Raw genomic sequence first — 10,000 nt, forward strand, 5'->3', positions numbered from 1 at the left:
TGCCACCCCGCCGGCTTGCTGCTCGCGGCCGGCACTCGCCGGGTCCCGGACCGAGGCCGGCGCCGGCGCCTCGCACGCGACCGACTGGCTACGCCTGCGGCTCGCGGGGCCCCTCGGCCGTCACACAGCCGGATTCGGTCGGGCGAGCTCTCCGCAGCTCTCGGCGCGAGCCGGAGAGCGCCTCGCCTCGCCTGCGACGGGAAGCGAACCGGGGAGGAGACCGCCCGCGCCTGAACACCGGACGCCGCCGCGGCTTCCCCGGGACGGGGAACGCGCGAGCGCCGGCCCGCCGGGGGCCCTCACCGACGCCACCCGAGTGGCCTCATCGATCGACGGAAGGGGGGAGCGGGGAGGGGCGGGGGTAGGGGAAGGAGAAAGGAACGGAGGGGGAAGGCGCGAGCCCTTCCCCCGGGCGCGGCGGAAAGACCGCGCGCGCACGTGCGGGTGGGTGTGCGTGGGCAACGTCCGCCGAGAGGTGCTCGCCCTTGCCTGAACACCGGCCCGCCCCACGCCGCCCCGAACGAGCCGGGGAGCGGGATTGAGCCGGCCCGCCGGGAAGCCTCTCCGACGCGCCCGAGGAGCGCCACAGGGCATCGATCGATTGAACGGGGCTCCCGCGTGCGAGTGAGAGTGCGGTGCGCGTAAGGACGACGCGGCGCCGCCGCCGCCACCAACGGCCACCTCCGGGTCCCCCGACTCCTTCGCTCCTGGCGGGACCCCACCGGGGACTCCCCCGGCCCTCCTGCGTACGACTGCCGGCAGACCGGCCCGTGCCCTTTTCTCTCTCGCCTTCTTTTCTCGGGGATCTTCCCTCCCCTGCGCGGGGAACCGACCGCTCCCCATCCTTTTCTCTCGCCTTTCGTCCCGAAATTTGACTTTTTTGCCAACCTCAGTCCGGTGCCGAGCTGCGACACGGGCAGCGAAGACCCCGACGAGGCCACCGGACCCATCGACCCGAGAGGCGTACGAAAAAGTCGCCGCCGACAACCTCGACACTCGGCCGGTCAACCGCGCTCGCCTGCGCCCGCTCGTTGCCGCCTACCGGAGACGAGTACGCACCCGCTCCTGCCGACGAAAACCTAAGGCACCCGAAAAAAGTGCTGCAAAAACAACCGCCAGAAACTACCGGCGGGGGCGCCGACAGAAACAGAACTTTACCTCGACGTAACTGGAGGTAAAGAATTACAGCGACCCCTTTGGAAGCTCCAGAGCAATAGCGCAGCCCAACAGGACGAGCGGCGAAGGCCCGCCAAAAGCGGGTAGACCTAGCGATTACAATAGAGCCGCAGGGGCAGCGACCCCTAGCCGCCGCCGCCGAGCCCGAGTGCCGCTCGGACCCGGGTAGACCGTGGCGACCGACTCGAGCCGCACGGGCAGCGACCCCTAGCCGCCGCCGCCGAGCCCGAGTGCCGCTCGGACCCGGGTAGACCGTGGCGACCGACTCGAGACGCACGGGCAGCGACCCCTAGCCGCCGCCGCCGAGCCCGAGTGCCGCTCGGACCCGGGTAGACCGTGGCGACCGACTCGAGACGCACGGGCAGCGACCCCTAGCCGCCGCCGCCGAGCCCGAGTGCCGCTCGGAGCCGGGTAGACCGTGGCGACCGACTCGAGCGGCACGGGCAGCGACCCCTAGCCGCCGCCGCCGAGCCCGTGCCGCTCGGAGCCGGGTAGACCGTGGCGACCGACTCGAGCCGCACGGGCAGCGACCCCTAGCCGCCGCCGCCGAGCCCGAGTGCCGCTCGGACCCGGGTAGACCGTGGCGACCGACTCGAGCCGCACGGGCAGCGACCCCTAGCCGCCGCCGCCGAGCCCGAGTGCCGCTCGGACCCGGGTAGACCGTGCCGACCTGGTCGAGCCGCACGGGCAGCGCCCCCTGGCCTGCGCCGCCGAGCCCGAGTGCCGCTCGGAGCCGGGTAGACCGTGCCGACCTGTTCGAGCCGCAGGGGCAGCGACCCCTAGCCGCCGCCGCCGAGCCCGAGTGCCGCTCGGAGCCGGGTAGACCGTGCCGGCGCACCCGAGACGCCACGGAAGCGACACCTGGCTTATGCCGCGGAACGATCGAGTGGAGTGGAGCCCGCCGAGATAGGTTGCACCGTGCCGCCGCACGCGAGCCGGCGCGGCTGAGACGCCCGTCTGCCGCCGCGGAAGCACGGAGCGGACCGGAGCCCGCCGGGGCCGGGGAAACCGTGCCGGCGCACGCGAGCCGCCACAGAAGCGACAACCGGCTTCTGCCGGGGAACGATCGAGTGGAGCGGAGCCCGCCGAGATAGGTTGGACCGTGCCGGCGCACCCGAGCCTGCGCGAATGCAACCAACTGTCCTCCGCCGCGGAATGACCGAGCCGATCGGAGCGTAGTACGCACGGTCTCGGTGCACTGCGTTCGGCTCGCACGTTCCGCGGCAGCGCCCGAGGGTCGCTGCCCATCCGTCTCGAGCCGGTCGGCAAGGTCTACCCGGTTAACAGCGGCACTCGGGCTCGGCGGCGGCGGCTAGGGGTCGCTGTCAGTGCGGCTCGAGTCGGTCGGCAGGGTCTTCCCGGTTACGAGCGGCACTCGGGCTTGGCAGCGGCGGCAATAGGTCACTGCACGTGCGGCTCGAGTCGGTCGGCAGGGTCTACCTCGTAATTAGCGGCTTTCGAGCTCAGCGTCGGCGGCTAGGCGTTGCTGCACCTGTGGCTCGAGTCGGTCGGAAGGGTCTACTCGGTTACGAGTGGCACTCGGGCTCGGCAGCGGCGGCTAGGGGTCGCTGCCAGTGCGACTCAAGTTGGTCGGCAGGGTCTGCCTGGTTACCAGTGGCTTTCGGGCAGGGCGGTGGCGGCTAGGCGTTGCTGCCCGTGCAACTCGACTAGTTCAGCAGGGGTCTACCCGGTTACGAGCGGCTTTCGGGCTCAGCGGCGGCGGCTTGGGGTCGCTGCCCGTGCGACTCGAGTCGGTCAGCAGGGTCTACCCGGTAACCAGTGGCACTCGGGCTCGGCGGCGGCGGCTAAGGGTCGCTCTTCGTGTGGCTCGAGTCGGTCGGCACTGTCTACCCGGCTCAGATAAACACTCGTGCTCGGCGGCGGCAGCAAGGGTTCGCTGCCCTTGCGACTCGAGTAGGTGGGCAGGGTCTACCTGGTTACGAGGGGCACTCGGGCTCGGCGGCGCGGGCCAGGGGGCGCTGCCCGTGCGGCTCGACCAGGTCGGCAGGGTCTACCCGGGTCCGAGCGGCACTCGGGCTCGGCGGCGCAGGCCAGGGGGCGCTGCCTGCGCGGCTCGACTAGGTCGGCAGGGTCTACCCGGGTCCGAGCGGCACTCGGGCTCGGCGGCGGAGGCCAGGGGGCGCTGCCCGTGCGGCTCGACTAGGTCGGCAAGGTCTACCCGGTTAACAGCGGCACTCGGGCACGGCGGCGCAGGCTAGGGGGCGCTGCCCGTGCGACTCGAGGAGGTCGGCACGGTCTACCCGGGTCCGAGCGGCACTCGGGCTCGGCGGCGCAGGCCAGGGGGCGCTGCCCGTGCGGCTCGACTAGGTCGGCAGGGTCTACCCGGTTAACAGCGGCACTCGGGCACGACGGCGCAGGCTAGGGGGCGCTACCCGTGCGACTCGACTAGGTCGGCACGGTCTACCCGGTTAACAGCGGCACTCGGGCACGGCGGCGCAGGCCAGGGGGCGCTGCCCGTGCGGCTCGACCAGGTCGGCAAGGTCTACCCGGTTAACAGCGGCACTCGGGCACGGCGGCGCAGGCCAGGGGGCGCTGCCCGTGCGGCTCGACTAGGTCGGCAGGGTCTACCCGGTTAACAGCGGCACTCGGGCACGGCGGCGCAGGCCAGGGGGCGCTGCCCGTGCGGCTCGAGTAGGTCGGCAAGGTCTACCCGGTTAACAGCGGCACTCGGGCACGACGGCGCAGGCTAGGGGGCGCTGCCCGTGCGGCTCGACCAGGTCGGCAAGGTCTACCCGGTTAACAGCGGCACTCGGACACGACGGCGAAGGCTAGGGGGCGCTGCCCGTGCGACTCGACTAGGTCGGCAGGGTCTACCCGGTTAACAGCGGCACTCGGGCACGGCGGCGCAGGCCAGGGGGCGCTGCCCGTGCGACTCGACTAGGTCGGCTGGGTCTACCCGGGTCCGAGCGGCACTCGGGCACGGCGGTGCAGGCCTGGGGGCGCTGCCCGTGCGACTCGACTAGGTCGGCAGGGTCTACCCGGCTAACAGCGGCACTCGGGCACGGCGGCGCAGGCCAGGGGGCGCTGCCCGTGCGGCTCGACCAGGTCGGCAAGGTCTACCCGGTTAACAGCGGCACTCGGGCACGACGGCGCAGGCTAGGGGGCGCTGCCCGTGCGACTCGACTAGGTCGGCAGGGTCTACCCGGTTAACAGCGGCACTCGGGCACGGCGGCGCAGGCTAGGGGGCGCTGCCCGTGCGACTCGACTAGGTCGGCAGGGTCTACCCGGGTCCGAGCGGCACTCGGGCTCGGCGGCGCAGGCCAGGGGGCGCTGCCCCTGCGGCTCGACCAGGTCGGCAAGGTCTACCCGGTTAACAGCGGCACTCGGGCACGACGGCGCAGGCTAGGGGGCGCTGCCCGTGCGACTCGACTAGGTGGGCAGGGTCTACCCGGTTAACAGCGGCACTCGGGCACGGCGGCGCAGGCTAGGGGGCGCTCTTCGTGTGGCTCGAGTCGGTCGGCACTGTCTACCCGGCTCAGATCAACACTCGTGCTCGGCGGCGGCAGCAAGGGTTCGCTGCCCTTGCGACTCGAGTAGGTGGGCAGGGTCTACCTGGTTACGAGCTGCTTTCGGGCACGGCGGCGGAAATTAGGGGTCGATGCATGTGCGACTCGAGTCGGTCGGAAGGTTCTACCCGGTTTCGAGGGGCACTCGGGCTCGGCGGCGCGGGCCAGGGGGCGCTGCCCGTGCGGCTCGACCAGGTCGCCACGGTCTACCCGGGTCCGAGCGGCACTCGGGCTCGGCGGCGCAGGCCAGGGGGCGCTGCCCGTGCAGCTCGACCAGGTCGGCACGGTCTACCCGGGTCCGAGCGGCACTCGGGCTCGGCGGCGCAGGCTAGGGGGCGCTGCCCGTGCGGCTCGACTAGGTCGGCAGGGTCTACCCGGTTAACAGCGGCACTCGGTCTCGGCGGCGCAGGCTAGGGGGCGCTGCCCGTGCGACTCGACTAGGTCGGCAGGGTCTACCCGGGTCCGAGCGGCACTCGGGCACGGCGGCGCAGGCCAGGGGGCGCTGCCCGTGCGGCTCGAGTAGGTCGGCAAGGTCTACCCGGTTAACAGCGGCACTCGGGCACGGCGGCGCAGGCCAGGGGGCGCTGCCCGTGCGGCTCGAGTAGGTCGGCAAGGTCTACCCGGTTAACAGCGGCACTCGGGCACGGCGGCGCAGGCTAGGGGGCGCTGCCCGTGCGACTCGACTAGGTCGGCACGGTCTACCCGGTTAACAGCGGCACTCGGGCACGGCGGCGCAGGCTAGGGGGCGCTGCCCGTGCGGCTCGGCCAGGTCGGCACGGTCTACCCGGTAACCAGTGGCACTCGGGCTCGGCGGCGGCGGCTAAGGGTCGCTCTTCGTGTGGCTCGAGTCGGTCGGCACTGTCTACCCGGCTCAGATCAACACTCGTGCTCGGCGGCGGCAGCAAGGGTTCGCTGCCCTTGCGACTCGAGTAGGGGGGCAGGGTCTACCTGGTTATGAGCTGCTTTCGGGCACGGCGGCGGAAATTAGGGGTCGATGCATGTGCGACTCGAGTCGGTCGGAAGGTTCTACCCGGTTTCGAGGGGCACTCGGGCTCGGCGGCGCAGGCCAGGGGGCGCTGCCCGTGCGACTCGACTAGGTTGGCACGGTCTACCCGGTTAACAGCGGCACTCGGGCACGGCGGCGGAGGCTAGGGGGCGCTGCCCGAGCGGCTCGACTAGGTCGGCAAGGTCTACCCGGTTAACAGCGGCACTCGGGCTCGGCGGCGCAGGCTAGGGGGCGCTGCACGTGCGGCTCGAGTAGGTCGGCAAGGTCTACCCGGTTAACAGCGGCACTCGGGCACGGCGGAGCAGGCTAGGGGGCGCTGCCCGTGCGGCTCGAGTAGGTGGGCAGGGTCTACCTGGTTACGAGCTGCTTTCGGGCACGGCGGCGGAAATTAGGGGTCGGTGCATGTGCGACTCGAGTCGGTCGGAAGGTTCTACCCGGTTTCGAGGGGCACTCGGGCACGGCGGCGCAGGCCAGGGGGCGCTGCCCGTGCGGCTCGACCAGGTCGGCACGGTCTACCCGGGTCCGAGCGGCACTCGGGCTCGGCGGCGCAGGCCAGGGGGCGCTGCCCGTGCGGCTCGACCAGGTCGGCACGGTCTACCCGGGTCCGAGCGGCACTCGGGCTCGGCGGCGCAGGCTAGGGGGCGCTGCCCGTGCGGCTCGACTAGGTCGGCACGGTCTACCCGGTTAACAGCGGCACTCGGGCACGGCGGCGCAGGCTAGGGGGCGCTGCCCGTGCGACTCGACTAGGTCGGCACTGTCTACCCGGCTCCGAGCGGCACGGGCTCGGCGGCGTTGTCTAGGGGTCTCTGCCCGTGCCGCTCGAGTCGGTAGCCACGGTCTACCCGGCTCCGCCCCGGACTCTAGAGGTCGCTGCCGGACAGGCTCGGATGCGGCCCGGCCCTCCGGAGGAAGCGCGCGTGCGCGAGCCGGGGCCGCGCCCACCGGGAGGGCCGTTGGTGATGGAATTCCGGCCGGTCTGCCGGAAATCCGGGACGGCGGTCGGCCCGGACGGCGCGCGGTCGCTCGCCTCGGCGGGGTAAGGATGGAAGAACAGCGGGTAGACGGCAGCGGTCGGCAGAGAGGTGGGCCGGCGGGAGGCGCGGGGTGGCCGCGGGGGCGGGGGCGGGGGCGCGGGCGCGGGCGGGGGCGCGGGCGGGGGCGCGGGCGCGGGCGGGGGCGCGGGCGGGGGCGCGGGCGCGGGCGCCGCCGTTGCCGAGTCGCGCTCGTTCGACTCTTCCGGTCCCCGGGCTCGTGCCGAGGGTGCCGGGGGGTGGGGGGGGTTGGAAGGATAAATGGGAAAATGTAAAAAGTCCCGCGGCTCTCTCGGCCGGCGTGGGGGGGTGCGGGGTGGGGGGGCGCTGGTTGGAGACCGGGTAAAAGAAGGATGGCGGGTGGGGGGGGGGGAGAGAGAGCGAGAGAGAGAGCACGCGCCAGTGGAGACCGTGGTGGAAAAAAAAAAAATAAATTAAAAAAAAAAAAAATCGAAAAATCGATCTGATTTCACCGGCAGCCGGGCCGCGGCGCGGCGGGGGTCTCCCGCCCGAAGCGCCGAGGGGGGGTGGGCCTCCCACTTATCCTGCACCTCTCCCGTCTCTTCGCAGCGCCGGACTAGAGTCGAGGTCACCGGGGTCTTCTATTCCCCGCCGATTCCGCCGAGCCCGTTCCCTCGGCTGCGATTTCGCTGGACGGTAGGTCGGGACAGAGGGGACTTTGTTCCTCTTCTGCCGGAGCTCTGGCCGCGGCGGAGGCGGTTCCCGCCTCGGACCCCGCGGCCACGGAGGCGGAGGCGTTTCCGGGTGGGGGAGGACGCGAAGGGGGGGGGGGGGGGAACGGGGGCTCGCTCGGCAGAAGCGGCCCGTGCGAAAGGACGCTCTCCGCGGATTTTTCTTGACTCGTCCCCTTTCTTTCCCACGCGACGCGCACCGGCCTACGGGCGCCCGAGGGCGGCAGCAGGCGCGGTCGCCCCCAGGAGGTACGCGAGAAGGCCTAGCGCGGGGTACCGGCGACGAGACCTTCTCCGACGAATCCTCGCGCGCTCCGACGGGACGACTCGGAGGCTTTCGCCGCCGTTTACCCGCGGCGACGGCATCCCTCAGCCCTTCTCCGTCTGTACGGGGAACGGGTCGCCGCGGCGCCGGACCTCTGACGGATCGGCCGAGGCGTGCGTCGGGTCAGCTGCGGGAGCACAGGTGAGAGTCGTTTCGCCGCGTGTCACGGGTCACCTAGATTTACCCGTGCCCGCGACGGGGGCCGCCGCCGCCGCCGCCCCGTCGGGCCCCCGGCCCGGAAAGGGAGGGGAAAAAGGGGGGCGGAAAGAACAGCGGCAGCAATCTAAGGGGGAAAACTTCTTTTACTAGATACGGTGTCGGAGCACGAGGTAACGTCGTAGAATACGATCTCGTCGAGGCTCGTCCGTCGAACGAAACAGAGAGAGAGAGAGTCCCCGAAAACCCAGAGGCCTGCTGTGAACTCCAGGCGACGGACGCGGCCGGAGCGCTCCTCGCGCCCCGAGAGTCAGAGAGAGAGGGGGAGAGAGAGAGAGAAGTCCAGCCTGGGAGCGAGATAATCCTCCTCCCGCGAGCTATCTCTGGCCGCGACGTCCCCTGGGATACGTAGACGCGTAGCGCGCGCGCGACGTCGCGACGTAGAATATCGAGAGCGACGCCGCGAAACCGCGACGCCGCGCTCCCGGAAAAGGGTGGAGCTCGACTCCGCTTCCTCCGGACCTCCTCGAAGGGCCGAGCGCCGCCGAGGCGGCGCGGCATCTCTCGGAGACGGCTCCCCGGCGGAGACGGCCTCGGCGTTCCTTCCCGGCGAAGGCGTCCGCATCGGTGAGTTTTTCCTCCTCAATAAACGTTTGGATATCCGTTGCCGTCCTCGTGTCCTTCCGCCTTCCGCCGTCACACCGGATTCCCCTCCGGCTTCCCCCTTCGGAGCCGGTCGAAAGCCCTTCGACCGGTCCGGAGAGCCGCCGGCCGGTTAACCGGCGCCCGTGCGGGGGCCCCGCTCGCTCGGGCGGAGTCCATCGCGAGCCGGTTCAGAGCCGGTTTCCTTCCCAAAGGCCGGCCCGAGATCGGCCCCGAGGTCCTGAGGACGCGGGCGAGCTGCTGCCGCCTCCGCTCGCTCGCTCGCTCGCTCGCTCACCGAAACCACCCTCTGCTTCCTGCCAAGGAAGGGCATTCCAAGCACGGCAGCTAGACCTGAGCCTAGCGATCGTCAAGGCCCCGCCGCACCCGCCTCAGACCGGAGGCGCCCCCCCCCCCCCCCCCCCCCCCCTTCCGCAACGGGAAGCTCTCGCCGGCTTAGCCGAGTCCAGCCGCCCCGCCGGCAGCCTCTAGCTTCCGCCGCTTTGCAACTGCGGTCGCTGGGAGCCGGGCGGACCAGACAAACAAACAAGCAGGCGAGCGACCAACCGACCAAACAAAAAACCCCCGCGAAAAAAACAAAACAAAACAAAAGCCACGCGGGCCGGGCGGGCGAGACGCGTCCGGGAGAGGGTGATGGGGTTAAGGGCGAGGCCTGGGGGGTCAGGGCTAGGCGGGCCGCTTTCGGGTACGGGTCGGGTTCTGGCTCGCGCGGCCCGTGGTGGTGGTGGTGGGAGGGGATGGGGGAGGGCGGGGGGGGGAACTGGGGAGAAGGGCGGAGGACGGACGCGGAGCGGGAAGCTCGGGCCGGTACCGGCAGCCAGGTCCTACCCGCAACCCCGTCACGGACCCCCTCGCCTCGCCAGAGACCCCTTTCTTCGCGACAGAGGGCGCGCCGAGCCGGGCCGGGCCTACTCACGCGCTGGCGCGCGCGGACGAGCGACGAGAAAAAAAAAAAAGAGAAAAGGAAAGAAGCCGCAAGTCAGTCAAAGAAAAGAGAAGAAGATTTTAAAATGCACAGAAAGATCGTAGCGTTTCGTGGTAACGGAATAATCATATAACGATAATAAAAACAATAAAGACGTAAAAGATGGGGGGGGGGGGGCGGGAAGAAGCGATAAATCAAAACTAAACGCGTAAATAAATAAATAAATAAATGGGGGAAAAAGAGGGGGGGGTAAGGAAAAAAAAGGGGAAAAAAGAGAAAAGGAAAAAAAAAACAATAAGGGAAAAAATACAATGAAAAAAAAGGAAAAATGAAGGAAAAAAATAGAAAAAAGGGGGGGGGTGAGCTAAAAAAAGGGAAAAAAAAAAGGGGGGGGGTGAGCTAAAAAAAGGGAAAAAAAAAAAAAAAAAAAGAAAAAAGGGGGGGGGTGAGCTAAAAAAAGGGGAAAAAAAGAAAAGAAAAAGAAAAAGGGGGGGGGTGA

Source organism: Excalfactoria chinensis, unplaced genomic scaffold, assembly GCF_039878825.1.
Source record: "Excalfactoria chinensis isolate bCotChi1 unplaced genomic scaffold, bCotChi1.hap2 Scaffold_393, whole genome shotgun sequence".
Classification (NCBI taxonomy): Eukaryota; Metazoa; Chordata; class Aves; order Galliformes; family Phasianidae; genus Excalfactoria; species Excalfactoria chinensis.